Source organism: Hippoglossus hippoglossus, chromosome 17 (assembly GCF_009819705.1).
Source record: "Hippoglossus hippoglossus isolate fHipHip1 chromosome 17, fHipHip1.pri, whole genome shotgun sequence".
NCBI classification, from domain to species: Eukaryota; Metazoa; Chordata; class Actinopteri; order Pleuronectiformes; family Pleuronectidae; genus Hippoglossus; species Hippoglossus hippoglossus.
Genome location: NC_047167.1, coordinates 15,738,657 through 15,752,833, shown reverse-complemented (window position 1 = coordinate 15,752,833; position 14,177 = coordinate 15,738,657). Strand labels below are relative to the sequence as shown.

General features: G+C 39.1%; 1 long non-coding RNA gene across 1 annotated transcript in view; it reads left to right on the top strand.

The window, feature by feature from the left end:
- Window positions 1-3: 3 nt before the first annotated feature.
- The window catches only part of LOC117777750, a 31,577-nt gene continuing 17,403 nt past the window's right edge, over window positions 4-14,177 (top strand). The window contains exons 1-2 of the long non-coding RNA XR_004616657.1: window positions 4-139; window positions 2,250-2,431. This is a non-coding gene — a long non-coding RNA (uncharacterized LOC117777750). The remainder of the gene's footprint in view (window positions 140-2,249; window positions 2,432-14,177) is intronic.

Below are 14,177 nucleotides of genomic sequence, written 5' to 3'. Positions count from 1 at the left end.
TACAACTTCCTGTGTTTGTGCCAGAGACTCACACCGCAACACAACACCATCAACACAACACCATTAACACAACACCATCACCATAACCCTCCCCGACATCACCACTGTGGACAGGTTATGAGAAACCCCCAGCGTGCAGGTAAAAGACCCCCACACCTCTGGTACTGGACGTGTTGCAGGTCTCTGTTGTCATGTGGTGTCTAATTGTGTTTGTGGCTTTAGTGTCTGACGTTGTTTTACATGCATCTGCTGTCATTTTGTGTTGGTGTCTTTTCGTGGCCCCTTTCAGTCATTTTGCAGTTGCTGTGGTCAAGTTACATGTCTCTTTGGTTGTTTTATATTTATTTGCAGTTGTTTGTTTGTCTCTGAAGTTGTTGTTTATCTTTAAGGTAATTTGCATTTGTGTCAATATTCGGTCACTTTTGCACTTTGTTGTCATTGTTTTGTGTGTCTTTGGTCATTTTGAGTATTCTTGCAGGTGTTCAGTATCTCTATGAGTGTCTCTTTGTGGTTGTTTTGTGTCTCTTAGCATTTCAAATGTGTGATTTTGTCTCTTTGTAATCATCATCATGACATTTCTCACTGTTTTCAGAATTATAAAAAAAACTAATTAGTACATTAGTCACAAAAACAATCAGCAAATCAATCATTAAAATAATCATTTGATTAAATGTCTGTAAATAATCGTACAAACTTGGCTGCAATAGAATACTTTTCTTTTGTTTGGTTACTTCATTGAACCTTGAAATCAGCCTCATGATTAAGAAATGCAATTATTCTACTGAGCAGAATAAAAGCAGAGCGTCACTTCGTGCAAAACCACCGAACACAAACAGATGAGGTGTCAAACTCTTGGATGATTTAAGGAGAATCGTCAAAACATCACAAAAATCTAAATCAATTTTACTTTCACAGCAGGAAATAAATGAAATTGTCATGGGGACCGACAGTGGGTTGTTTGGCTATTAGACAACTGTCAGACTGATTTTTCATCTTGATCTTGGCACCAGCACAGGACAACAGCACAGTTACACTGTAAAAAACGATATTGCAAGTCTTACATAGTATTTGGCAAACAGCATGTATATTGTAACTTAAAAATGTAATACACTATAAAGAGGACAAGTTAGAAAAACAGTGAAAGTCAAGGGAACTTACTGCACAAGATTTTTGAATTTTGCCCAATTCCAAACTCCTAAGTTTGTTAAGTTACTTTGTTACATCGCTGTAATTATTCTATATGTATGTAGCATACATTGATTGTGATATATATTGATATTGGAAAATATCAATATTACAAGAAATATACACATTATCAGCTCATCAATTATTTGTTTAAGAGCTGCAGCAATTATTATCGTCTATCAACCAATCAATCGATCGATCAATCAATCAATCTGTGGATCAAAAGAAAAGCAGTAAATAGAGCCAATAGAACCAGCTCATATTTCTAATTTTTCATTAATAAACTACCTCAACAATAAATAAGTCTTATTGCTGTAACTACGTAGTGGACTGTAGCCAACTTGTATTTTTATATCTACAGGTTAGCCCTCAGACCATTGTGCTCCTTAAGCCAGTTTGTTTTGGAGAATGCTCCACATTTTATAAAAATGGGATTACATTTTGTTTTGTTTGAGTTTGCCAATTCCAGCGGGGGTCTTCCAGCAATCCCGCTGACCTGGAGCGCCATTGGGCCGACCCAGCAAGACACAGGAGTTGAGTAGAAGTAGAAGTAGAAGTGGGGGTCTCTGCAGTCTGGCCTTTAGCTCTCTTCCATTGAAAAGGGACTCCCACTGGCCTGCTCCTGGCTTTGAAAATATGCTCCTTTATGTGCCTGCCCCCTCTTACTGCCGCAGCACAATACTGATAATAATGACATTGAATGAAAATGGCCACACTGGGCCAATTTACAAACACACAAAGGAATTGAGATGCTCCTCAGCTTCCCAGTATGAGTTTGGTTATTGAGCTGCAAGATATGAGGCCGACTGCTGATGCTTTATTATCCTCAGAAAATAATTTCTCATGGCAATGCTTGTCAGTTCGCAATAATAGCAGGATGCCACCCAGACAAATATATTATCATAGCCTCCACAGACTTGCGTGCAGACCATGTTATTCCACCACATTACTGTAATCCGGGAAGCGGTGACTGTATGTATTGTTATGAATGCATTTGTTGTGGATCCAACGGTGTCATGTGGGTAGCAGAGCAACAATCAATCCGAGGCTGGTCTCCGCTATAGGAACACCTGGTGAGGAGACAAGCATCACGCTGAGGGCCTGCGCAGACCCCCGCCAGCAGGAAGCTACAAATCAAAGCATCGGAGGTGTTTCATGTCTGCGCCGGAGTCTCGCTTTTTCATCCGGGGTTAAGACTGAAAGGATGACACTTCAACTTATGGCTCCTCACATCTGCAGCCATGAGGTAGGGAGCATCAGGCACGAGGAGCCCATGACTGTGATTACTACAAAACACTTGTTTTTGCACTTTGTTCACAGCAGGGTTACTCATATTCTCACCAGGAGTGATTCCTGCAACTGTCGGCCAGGGAGCTGCCTCGGGTGCTGACAGCCAATGTAAATAGCGTTGGCATGATAGGAAATAGTGAATGGAATTGACTGCTAATTGAAGGCTTTCTTCTAACACGGCAGACACGGCGTGAATACAAATTGTCATCAGTTGGAAGCAGGGCTGCGATTAGAATACCAATTTCTCCCACCAGGTAATTTTATCGTCTTCCGACCATTATGTTGGATGACTCAACAAGCAGACATGAGAATTTCATCATGAAATATTTGCTTTCCCGGCTGACAGATGAAACGGGATCCTCTCGGTATGTAGAGCTGTGACACATTCTCCAGCTCATGAACTTTATCTCTTGACAGCTGCTGCCTGGTGCTTCACAAGGAAACACATCATTTACAGTAAAGCACAAGCTTCTTTCTTCATTTCTTGCCAGTGTTCGCTCTCCGTCCCTTTTTTTTTTTAGGTGTTATTACAGTCCTCTCAAAATCATTTTTTCTCAAACATCATCTTAGAACTGTGATACGGGCCCAACATGAACAAACAGTTTGGTTTATTGGAGGTGAGTTGTTTGTCAGAAGCCTGCTTGAGATCTCTGAATCCTCAACCACAGCAATGACCTGCTCATCATTTGTGCTGCTGTAAACACATACGAGCTATTTCCACCAGATCAACCAATCACAGCCAAAGCGTCACCAATTAGTTAGTTAATCAATCAATCAGTGGATCATCAGGAAGTAGCTGAAAGTTTTGCTGCTTTTCCTGGAAGCGACGGGAATATCTTTAAAAGAAAAAAAACTTTTTAAAGACGAAACGATTACGCTTCTCCCTGGTATTTCATACACAAAAAAATATTCAAGAAAAGAATCTGAAGATTATCAGCAATGAAAAGATGGTATATGGTCCTGCACCTTATATTTGTTCAGCAGTGTGTATGTCAACTGAAAATGTTGTCAGAAACACAGATATGGCAACATAGGGTTTCAATTAACTTTTATTTTAACAATTGATTGATCAGCAGAATATTTTCCCAATTAAATGATAATTTTTTAATTAATTGGTCTGAAAATGGTTAAAAATGTTAAAACATAACCTCATAAACCCAAAGGAGATGTTTTCGAAAAGCTTGGTTTGTCCAAAAACAACCCAGTGCCCACTAATATCCAGGTCACTATTATATAAAACTTGAACTTGGTAAAGTTGGGCATTTTATGTTTTAGTAAAATCACATAAATGATTAATGAATCAACAAGCTTGCTTGCCTCGTAATCATTTGTTGATTAATTAACCAATACATTTAATTTCTAAAGCAAAACTAAGTATAACTAAAATGTAGGGCCTTGATGTCCTTTTCTTTCATTAAACAATCAGGATTCTTTTGAGTCAAAACCTGGTAACAAAGCTGAGATTTCAAGTGTTAAACTGAACGAATAACATTCATGGATGTTTTTCTCTCTAACTTTAACTTTGATTGTTTTTTTTCATTTAATTATCAATATTTAATGCTCTAGAGAAACATGGAGAAATGTGGAGTTGGAGATAAGATATGAAGTTGCAGGTTCTCTTGTGCTTTACTGCTGCAGTGAGAATAAGAGCTGCTCAGATGCTCTGAATCAATTAACATGTTTACGGCTCGGGATGAATATTTATTCGGGATGCGTGTGAATTATTTAGACGACTTCAAACTTTATCCTGTGCAATTCCTCCAAACCACTTGAGCTTGTGAAGTCCCAACAAATATCAACAACATATCCAGAACACGGCACGTTTTGCTGCTGCACATGAAACTCACGGGGACATTACTCGCCGAGTGACACGAGAGTAGACGGACCCCACAAAAAAGTTGTCAGAGCAAAGAGTGATCGTTCTGCAGAATTTGAGTAACCCCCCACCCCCCCACCCCCACTCCACATGTCTCCTGTCAGTCAGCTTGTGGAGGCTACTGATAGTGTACATAAAAAAAAGTCAGCTGTGGAATCAGCAGGGGGCAATGTTCTCACATCAAAGAATCCTAGGCATGCAGCATGAAGGCAGCACTGGAGTCAAGGACACATGAGCTCAGAACCGCTGGCTTGGCTCAATCCGATGGCAGCAATGCAAATATTATTCATATCCAGCACAGCGGTCATCATTGATCATTTCTCTGCTGTAATATTTACTCCAGTATCTTGTGCAAATGGTCATATTATTATAAAGGGCTTGTGCACCTAAATATTTTACTAAGTGCCAGACTCGACATCAGCTACACACACAGTCAGCTGAGTTTATGGAGCAAAATGCATTTGAGATCATGTAATCATGAATGATTAACGCAGTTCTAACATTCGCATTGTGAGTGTAGCCTGGAAATATTTTCAGTGTAAAAGCCCGAGACTTAGATTGGAGATGACGATTTTGCAACTATTTGTAATTCCCTCTGCGTGGAAGTGTCGGTTAAACGTAAAAGAAAAATGCATTGGACAGAAACGTCAAGATTTAACGATCCGCTCCACGTCTACTGGCAGAAAGCACACTGTGGCGACACTTCACTGTACAGGCTGCCTCTGCAGAGATACAGCAAAGGCCTGATATCATCTGAAATGGATAAAAGAGAATAGATTAATACATTAAGCAAATGAAAGTGGTGAGAAAGAGGAGAGGAGTCAGACGGGGAGAATGTTTGCCGGCTGAATTCTATGGGAAATTCAGGCAGAATGTGCAGACAATTCCAGAGCATCTAGAATTTATTGTCTTAACGTACACTTTTAGCTATAAACATTTTATATAAGTCAACACGGAAACCTATACGACCCAGCTCTGGGCTATTAATAAAGCATAAACTGATAGGTCTCCCATACTGTGTGATACAGCCGAGCGTAAGGCAGAAACATCAGACATTTTAAATTCAATGAGATTTAAGGATTGGTTTCACAGACAGACAGCCCAAGTTCTCTTTTTCAGTGTATTAGACCGGGATTAGTTTAATCCATGTCTGTGAAATAGGCCCTTCATTTTCCTGGTAATGTCTTCAGTGCACTAGGTATCCACTTCTTCTTCCTCACTTTTACTTGTATTTGCTGAGGAGAAGTGGGAAAAGGGGACAACACAACTCCTTATGTGATGTTTTTTTTTCAGTCTGTTTTTTTAAATAAATGTTTTCCGGCATGTTTACTGATTCGGGGCATTGTCAAGAGAGGACAGAGAGAGAATAAAAGAAAAATGAATAGAAGGAGAATAAAAGAGGCAAACAGAAGGAGGAGGATAGAGCGAAACATCTGACATGCAGAGGAAATCAGAAAATGGAGGCGAGGGGTAGCAAAGCATCTGAAGGGGGAAAAAACTCAGTGAAGTTTTGCAGATTTGATTAAAAACTGTTTATGTGAGTGATTAAAGCGGGATGGAGCAGGAACCGATTTTATCTGGAGAGCGGAGAAGACAAAAACAATGCTAATTTTTTCTAAGGTGGAACAGGAGGTTTTTTGCAGATACTGCACCTGTTTTTTTCCCACAAGCCCCTCAGAGTGCACGCAGGGTGTAAATAGTGGTAAACAGAAATACCGCTCTGGCCTAGATTCCTCTCACACTCAGGCTATTTTATAAAGTATACATCCAGCCTGCACCGCATCACACTCCCTCTACTGAAGCTCAGTAAGGGCTCCGTCAGAGCTGATGGGTTTCTCCTCACTGTTTTTTTCTGTGTACAAACTCTCCATTGCTGTAGTTTTATTAAATTATGGAGTTTCTATAAATTATTTTTTGCCTTTATGTTTCGTCCAGTGTCTTCTTTCTTATTGAAGTCTTCTCTGGAGTTCTCCTTCAAAATCTACGACTGCTTACATCTGTCTGCTGCATACCGAGTGGTTTCAGAAAAAAAACCTCTCCAAGGCAAATACAGAAGGAGTGAAATGTGACATCCACTTCCACACACTGTAATTTGTAAGTTGTATTGGCAGTTGCATAAACTGGTGTGTGTGTGTGTGTGTGTGTGTGTGTGTGTGTGTGTGTGTGTGTGTGTGTGTGTGTGTGTGTGTGTGTGTGTGTGTGTGTGTGTGTGTGTGTGTGCGCGCGTGTGCGCGTGTGTGTGTATGCATGTGTGTACTTACGGTGTGACATTTACAGTATGTAATTGTCTCCATGACAACATGTTATAAGTAACAAGCTTTTTAAATTATTTATTAATTTTCCTTGAAATAAGAATTGAAACGTGCTTCATTATTATTGCTATTATAATTAGTAGTAGTAGTAGAATTGGCACATATTTGTTCAATTACCCACAAAGTATTTCCCATTTTCCTCAAAATATTACGTAATTTTCCCAAAGCATAGAGTATGTGTAACTGAAATTAGCCGTGTGTGTGTGAGTGTGTGTGTGTCTGTGTGTGTGTGTGTGTGTACTTGCAGTCTTTTTCAGAGTAGTCTTTTACAGTATGTTATTGTCTCCTTGACAACCTGTTATAAGTAGCAGGTTGTAAAAGTCCTGAATTCCAAATGTCTCTAATGTAAAATATTCAGCGGAAAAATTACCAAAAGTACCTGAAGTCAAAGTACTAATTGAACAGAATGACCCCTGTCAGATACACATTATATAACTGGATTATAACTATTGATGCATTCATGTGTTGTTAAAGATGAGTCTCCTTTTAACCACTTGGAAGCTTCATCTGAAGGAATACATTTATACATATATGAATATAAAACATACATATATATACTTACGGTCAACATCTTACGATTAAGGTGTAACAAAAGCTGTGGAATAAAGGTAGTGGAGTAAAAACATTATATATTTCCCTAAAAATACAGATGCAATATTTAGAAATTTGTACTTAAATACAATAGTTTTCTACTTTAAATGTCTGGAATGTTTTAGTGAAAGACTGTTTCAGAGAAGGAGTAATATGTTTTGCACAAAGTTCCTCCTGATTACTAAAAAAAATTAAATAATAATAAGTAAAAGTAAACGAAAAAATGTATTTGCAAATAGGTGTATGTGTTTATTAACTGCTTTGTTAGAGATTAGAGATTTAACTGAATACTTTGCCCTTGTAAATTATTCAACTAATGAAAACATTAATTAATAATTCTACTAAGGCAAACACCAAATGTCAACTGTAAGTGTGGGAATTCAAAGAGTTAGACTCATTCATAGTATCTGAGTTCTGGCTGTTAAATTGCCCTTTTCATTCACAAAGACTTTGCACATGTGGAGTTTGAACGGACAAGAACATCTGCTCAGTGTTAATGCAGCCTGCACCTGACGGGAGAAATCGAGCGGGTTTCAACTACACAGAAAATGATGGTCTAATCATGTCCATGCACACGCTCATGGAATAATTTGAGTCTTATTATAGTATTTTATCTTTAATTGTGAAATCTTTTGCACATTGTGAGAGAGAAATGAGGCCAGTCCACCAGTCCGAGTTTCTTCCTGTGTAGACAAACGTGAAGCGGCAAAAATAGATTTTTGTTTTGCCTTCAAAAAGTCATCGTAGTTTCTGAAACTGACACAGATGTGTTTGGAAAAGATTGAAAAAAAATATCCTTTTATGCGTGTCTCCAACATTGTGCTGTTCCAGCATGTGAATGCCTCACTGTGCTGTTATTTGCTTGTTTGTGGTCCGCCCGCTCGCTCGCCCGATCCCTGCCAGTCTCCCTCAGTCTCGGCCATTTATGAGCTGCCTTTTTTTTCCCTTAGAGCCATTGTTGACTGGAGGCTTGTGGGAAGTCCAATGCATGAAAAGCGCAGGAGGGTCGTCTGTTTATGAGACACTGGAGCCATCATGCCTAGCAAGGACAATCACAGCAGCACCCTCTGTGCCGCTTATTCCTGCAAAGCATCGGCTCTGCCTGCTTTCTTCTGCAAAACCACAGCCACGTGCCTCTGATTCACAGTCTGTACATTCACTTTCATGAATGTTGTAACGCGTATCTAATGATACTCTCGTAACAGTTCTATTGCGTTCAGTAAGGGTGTGCCCCAGTTACGAAAAAAGCAAAGTATTGTCTTTCTTTTTTTGTAGATAATGCAGATGAAACAAAAAGAAAATAGTTATGTACGATCGTAATTTTCCATCCATAGCATGCTAAATCAAATCAGCTTCTTACTCATGTTGAGGTGCAGGCAACGCTGTTTAGGCTCTTTGTGCTTGGCTGTATTCATCCACTGTCAAGCTGTGGTTGATCTGCAATTCTCTTTGTAGCAGATCCTCTCCCAGCAACTACGATCCATACGCACAAGGGAGAAACCTTGACGAGGCGCATGAGAAGGAAACCAGCACATTGGGGTATGACTAAAACCTTCAAAGCATTCTCCATCAGCCAGATCTTTCTCTTTTTTTGTGATTCAGCCTATAGGACAGATGAGTAGCACATGGGAAAGGATTGTCTTCATTTTCTGCAGCATGTGTTATTTGTGTTTCTCCGGACCTTGAGGTTCATGGAGCCCCCGCGAAATGAAGTGCGAGCTTGCATGCAGCTGCCAGACGGCGTGCAGTGGAGAAATACTGGCTCCTCTGATGAGGTCGAGAGGAAAAGACAAATTTTTGAAAGGAGAAAGGAAATAAGAGGATTAGTGCCGATAATGTGTGTGCGACCTCCCACTAGGACAAAGTGTGCCCTGTTGCAGAATACCTGTGGTTCGTGAGGGGGGTTGTTTACAATGGATTCACAGTCACAAGACAAAAGAGGAGGATTTCAATTGGTTTGTGGAGGTTGAGCTAGTGGCAGATGTGCTGATCTTCATTAAACGCACACACTCATAGCACAGAAGGTCATTGGCAGTTTGTAGTTTACGTAAAATGCACATCCTGAAAGACACTGTCATTTAAAAAGAAGTAAAGAAAAACCCTTTACTACTGAATTGGATACGAATGCCAACAAGTGAATGTTGAAACCTAAACCTTGAACGCAGATTGGCTGTTAAAGCAGTTTAAAAAAAAGAAGGACATTTAATCACCTAATTCAATAGCCAGCAAGTGTGAAAAATGATCTGAGAACTGTCGTTATCAAAGACGACTTCTTTCAGTTCTAAATCCCAGTGCTCGTCGCCATGTGCAAAGAATTTACTTCAAACCTTGTGTTTGGAGTCCTTTCCAACAAAAAATCTCAATCTGTTATTCTCAAGGTTAACTTGGTCCAAAGTTTGCAATTGAAGTAATTAGCAAACTTAGCGGAACACATGTTTATTTGCTTTAAAAGACAGAGTAGCCAAATGTAATGGAGAAGCGCCAAAGAAGCCTAACTATTTCCACATTTGCGCTATTATGAAATCCAGGTAATAAAAGGTCTGATTGATGAAGACGTTGGCAGAACAGTGCAAATTGCTCTCTTGCCATATTTACATTCGATAAATCACTGCCTGCAGAATGAGTGATTTAGCGTTTGTGCAATGCACAAACACTAATAAGACATAAATAAATAAAATGAGGGAAAGGTGATTATGAATGTCTGTTTGGATTTTGTAGCAGGAAGACTCTGTCAAAAGGGTTCCAGCATTTTGTGTAAGCTCCCCCTTGCCAAGCCTCTATCTAAGTCATATCAGATGTTTGGGTTTTATTGGGACTTAAAATAGTTATTAGCCTGAGCACAAACTCTGCTGGATTTATCTCCTGCTAAATACAGAGCCACACAATAATGAGAGAATCTGCTCCTTCCATTAACCGCTTCTCCATCTTTAAATCAAAAACTCTCCCTTTTCGATTTACGACAAGCAGGTGAAATGGTAGTCTATATAAGACACAGAATATCTCTTGAAAAGATTTGTATCCTTGGATTTCAGCGGAGATAAGATATAAAGAAAAGAGTTTACAGAGCCAGTTTTATTCAAACTGAGCTGTTAAAGTGTCTTCTTCAGTGGATTATAGGGAAAATGAACAATACAGACACAGCAGCTCCACCATTGCTGTGAATCGGTGCAGACGATTCGCTCAGACTCGACTGACAATCTACAGCGAGAGGGATTATGGGGGAAGGTGGAGAATTCATGGCGTCTACTGCGTTTTTCCTAAATTACACCATGCGGGTCATTTCCATAGGGGACAGAAATCAGGCCTCCAGTGTATCTAATTTGAAAAGCACCAGAAATAGACCATCGCTGTCAGGCAGAACCCCAACTGCTGCCTTTGGTTGACATCCTCTGACAATGTCTCAATGTGAAAACTCTTAATGGATATACAATATATATTCATTCTCCATCGCGGAATCATTTCATTTAGAGCTGCAATGATTGGTTGATCAATAAGAAATGAATCGGCAGCATTTTTCATAATTGACTAATCGTTATGAGTCTGTCTGTTCTGGTTCCAGCGTCTCCAATATCCCAGCTGTTCTCCCTTTCTCTGCTTTATATGATTATGAACTGAACATCTTTGAGCTTCCGACCGTTGGTTCGGATGAAACGAGGCATTTGACAGGACGTCGGCTTGGAAATTCAGATGGATGTTTCTTTAACCCAATCAATCAGTCAAGTTTTATATGTACAGCTCATATTCACAAATCACTATTGGCCTTGTAGATCTTCACAAGGTGCAACCTTGACCCTTGAAAAGAGAGAGGAAGAACTACCCCCCCCCCAAAAAAACATATAAAATGGGGAAAAAGATTGAAGTAACCTCTGTTTTCTGACGTTTACTAAATGAATAATCAAAGAGATTATCAATAATTTGATCAAATGAAAAGGACTTCTAGTTCTAATTTAATAATAATTTCTTCATGAATTTTTACTATATTGTATCTATTATATTATTTTTGTGCCAGTTCTATCGCTGGCAGCAAATAAGAAATGTAGTAATCACATTATTTTCCATCCATTAGCAGAAATTGTCTTTTACATTTACAAAACGATTCCGAATTGTAAACATAAAGGTTTTTCAAGACCTGATGGACAAAAACAGAAAATCCAACCATTCATTATCTATAAAGCTTTAAGGGCTGCACCCTGTACAGTGAAATACTGACATACAGTAAAAACAGTGAATAGGAACGGCAGCGAGGAGAAGATGCAGGTGTGTGAGTTAATGTAGAAAAATGTGGAGATCTGCTGAACAGATCATTGAATGTGTGTTCAAGGATGAATTAATAAAACAAAGAAAGCTGCTGTAGGAGCTTTTCTAAAACGTTATTCATCCCCTAGGAATTTTTGGTATTACTTATACATTCTATATGAAATACAATGAAAGAAAACTCTCAGTAAAATGCTTTCGATGTACATGTATATTTTATCAAGGGCCAGCCTTGATAAATTGGATTATAGTAGAAATAAGTGACAGGAGCTCAGTTAAATGATCTCTCTGCAGCCGCAGTGTTTACGTCTCTGTGTTAAGTCTGATTGTATGAAAACATGTTCCTCCTTTGTTGTGTGAACTAAAGGCTCCAAACATGTGCACATTTCTTTTGGTGTTTTTTTTCACCTACTGTATTCCTGCAATTGGCACAATGCCCAAGAGTCAAACACAAGAAACCTTGGACTCCATGGAAATTCCATTCATTGGCAACGAGAGAGAGAGAGAGAGAGAGAGAGAGAGAGAGAGAGAGAGAGAGAGAGAGAGAGAGAGAGAGAGAGAGAGAGAGAGAGAGAGAGACTGTGCTTTTTCCTCTCAGGATGAGAAATGGAAAAAAAAAGAAATCTTCATGGCCAGGAATGTACGACGCTCATTCAATTCATCACAGCTACAAAAGTGTTAACCATTAATTTGCGTGTTTCAGAAACACGGCCATGATGTTCACTGTCTCTACGCTGTTGTCATGTGGGTGAGAAGTGACAAAAGAAGTTGGCGAAGCAAGTGAAATCTTCCTCTGAGTCTGTCTCAAACTGGATTTGAATCAAACTGCTGCTGCTGCTGCAAGAGGCGTTCACCATTCAGGTGTTGGTCACAGGGTTCGGATGTGCCTGACGATTGCGAATTGATTACAGGGTGAAGGAATGGCCAAACCTAAATTTAGGAAAAGCTTTCACGAGAGAGATCTGAGATTTTATACTTTTTTTTTTAGATATAGGCTGCAGTCAGACGGCTCCCTGTCACTCAGGGTTATGAGCTGCCTCCCCGCTCTTGTTCAAAGTCAGTCGCAGATCACAGCTAATAGAAATCGACACGAAAGCCACGAGAATGTCAAACTTTTTTCTCCTTAAAGTTTTTGCATTTTTGTAATTTTGCCAGCTACGTTTACTAATCAGCGATGGTGCAGATTTCTGTCATAACCTCCTTTTAGCCACAGATGAAGGTTAACCTTTGCGTGATGAGACATAAGACGGAATAAAGTTGAGACGTTTTTCTTTTCTTTTTTCTATTTCCTTTGTCATAGTTAACATTTCTATTATAATAAAACCTTCAAAAAAATAACCTTTGTTCTCTCACAGGTGAAAGAGTTAAACACTTCAAACGCCTCTGGCAGATTTCTTTCACACTGTTGTATCAGTCCTGGTATTAATAGCAGTAATAAAACTGAAAAATCTGCAAATCTGCTGATTTGAGAAGGGATAAACTGTATATCTACACTAAAATAAAAATGAAAAGACAATAATAAAACTAAGAAAATAATATCTTATTATTATATTTTTTAGCATTACTCATTTATAAATGTAGTTTGTCAGACAGTTTCCAAGCTTATGTACATAAATCTATAACTACACTCTGTTTTATTAGGTACATCAAGCTAAAACCTAATGCATGCTAATAAAATCTACTTTCATGAGGGTTATAATGTATAAATTTGATTAAAATAGTTTTAGAGAGTTGTCGAACTCACTGAATGGCCATGGAGTGAATGGATGGATTTCATTATATTACACAAATATTATAGGATGCATGTTTTTTTATCAGAATTTTCTTTTATAATAAAAGTGCCTCATTATCCACATCACAACATTTACTTGAAGATGAGAGAGAAATAGAAACAAATATTGTTATTATAAATAGCCATATACCAAAAGTAAAAAAAATTGCAATTTTCAATTTTGTTGTTCACACCGCGTTTCATCTGCAACAATTCGGAGAAAATCGTGGTTCTTCTTAAAAGTGAAAAGGGGCGTTGATAAGTTAATAATAAGGGTTTTTAACAAAAACACAATAATTGTGACTGAAATATCTTTTGACACTTATTCCGAGGCTCCCCAGGACTCTGCAACATGATTCCTGCCCTGCGTCTCTTCCTAAATGTCTCTCTGCTGTATAATTCACACCGAGCCACCTCCGTGCTACATGCCATGCTGGTAATGACACAACGCATTCGTCAGTTCACACCCTCTAGTTCGTCCCTCCACCATCCTGTGTTTGGGCAAACACTGGGGCACTTAGAGACTCAACTGTCAGTGGGTGTAAACCATACAGCCTATGGTGTAAACTGTCTTCTGATACTCGTATGCAATGTGCACTATGCCGCTTAACTTTGTTTAGCAAGTCGGGGGGGGGTCACTTTGGCCACAAGGAGCTGAAACATGATCAGTACAACACAACATCGCCCAATTGACTGATATAAGTGTCAGGTATCTTGTTAAGACAACTGTGGAGGTCTGTTACCCGCTGTGAGTGCACACCCCAACGTTAAAATCCATATCGCCGCATGTTGTCACCACCTGTCATATTCACAGTAACATAATTCCTGTAATGGGTGTCGTGTAACTCTCGGTGTTTACTGTATAATCAGTGCAGAAGCAGCCCTGGGTGCTCAGTTT